General features: G+C 50.7%; 1 long non-coding RNA gene across 1 annotated transcript; it reads left to right on the top strand.

The window, feature by feature from the left end:
• On the top strand, nt 1–1,316 carry LOC309857323. Its single transcript, XR_014307631.1, has 2 exons — nt 1–105; nt 1,031–1,316. It is a non-coding gene; the product is annotated as an uncharacterized lncRNA (long non-coding RNA).
• The last annotated feature ends 390 nt before the right edge of the window (nt 1,317–1,706 follow it).

Here is a 1,706-nt window from a genome sequence, read left to right as displayed (position 1 = left end):
GAAGTTTGCCACTCACCTCGTCTGCGGGTCGTTCTTGCGGGCCGAGAGCGACATCTGGTGCCGAAACCCGGGACCTGAGACGCCGGACGCAGAACGAGGATTGAGGTAAGAGCAACGATAAGGAAAGTGTGCACCTATTTCTGTCTATTGACAGGGAAGTTCCCTGAAGACGATCGGAGGTTAGGTTGTTTATAAAGTTCTTCGGGGACGATAAGAGGTTCCCCGTAGACAATAAGACGTAAAGAGGTTAGTGAAGTTCTACGGGGACAATAAGGTAAAAGTTTCCTCGGGATGAGGAACGATTTTAGTCATTAGAAGGTTCTCTGGGGACGATCATAGACGTAGCAATTTAGGCTCCACAGAGACTATAGTAACAAAAGATTTCCAGGAATGGGAAACGAGCTTACCAGATATAGGATGGAGGGCCCTTTAAGAGATATCCTTAAAGCAAACGGCACTCCTTTAAAAGCAAAAACAGCCCGCGCTTTCTTGAAAGAGGCAGGGGAGATTGCCCCCTGGTTTATAGAAGAAGGACTCTTGAACATCTCAATGGGAACATCTGGGGGAGGATTTGAGGCAAAGCCCCACCGTTACTGCCGGCACTCTCGCCATGTGGTCCCTGGTGAAAGTATGTTTGCATTCCCCCCGAGAGCCCCTGCAGCGAGCAGTAATACAGGGAGGGGAAGTTTTTGAGCAAGTGAAAGAAGAATCCCGTAAGGGCTCCTCCCGAAACTCTGACTCCGAAAGCGAAAGCTCAGAGGGGATTACGCTGCTTCCACATTCTAACCCCACAACGCCACCCCATGAGTGGCCCCCGCCTTATAAGCCCAGCTGCACCAAGACGTGCTATTGTTTCATTTTAAATTTCCTCACGGTTGACAGAGATGGCATTTCGGCCGCGGAGCGGCATTGGGGCCAACAGAAAACGCAGCAATCTATGGTGAAATGGAAAGATGTCCTTACTGGCTTATGGAAAGAGCCCGACCCGGTGCTTAGGCGGCACCGAGGTTCCCTTTGTATTTTCCCGCAGGATGCGCCCGCCCCACTCTGGGTACCGGAACGCCTCACCAGGCTGGTGGCCACGGAGCCTGTGGAGGATGCTGGTGATGGTGATGATAGCGACGATGACTGTCCTGCAGCCTGTTCCCACGAAGGCGGAGCCGGTTCAACTGTGGCCGAGACAAGAGACTGCCCAGCTTCAGACCCTTCTTCAAATGGCTCAGCATAGAGTGCATTCTTCTCACCCGAACTCATGTTTGCTACTGACGCTTATTTTAATGCAACACGTGTTGGCAATCCTCCTCATGCCGAGTTAACTGTTGCTCAGCTTGCTGAAAGCTTCGTGAGCTCTTTGTTCTCTCACTTCCCTTCCCTGACGCATGCATGGTATGATATAGGCTCTATTATAGGAGTGTTAATACTTATGCTTTTATTCATGTGCCTCTTTCCCTGTGTGGTGAAATTCATGCTTATAGAATTATACAAAGTGCGAGCTATTGTGCGGAATCAGCAACGGGCTGCTCGTGACAAAACTACACGGCAACCTTGATTATGGGTTGCTCCCACCATAGCTAGTACCCTGCTGCCTCAAGCGTCTCAAAACTGGCTTTGCTGCCTAAAAGGAGCTAGTAATTGATGCCTCCCCCTGAATATGGCCCTGTATGCTGGGTCGGTAGCCAAAGACGGGTAAGACTGATCCCTCACCT

Source organism: Mustela nivalis (assembly GCF_964662115.1).
Source record: "Mustela nivalis genome assembly, contig: HAP1_SCAFFOLD_1209, whole genome shotgun sequence".
Taxonomy (NCBI): domain Eukaryota; kingdom Metazoa; phylum Chordata; class Mammalia; order Carnivora; family Mustelidae; genus Mustela; species Mustela nivalis.
The sequence above is the reverse complement of the archived record's forward strand: the minus strand, read 5'-3'. Positions and strand labels throughout refer to the sequence as shown.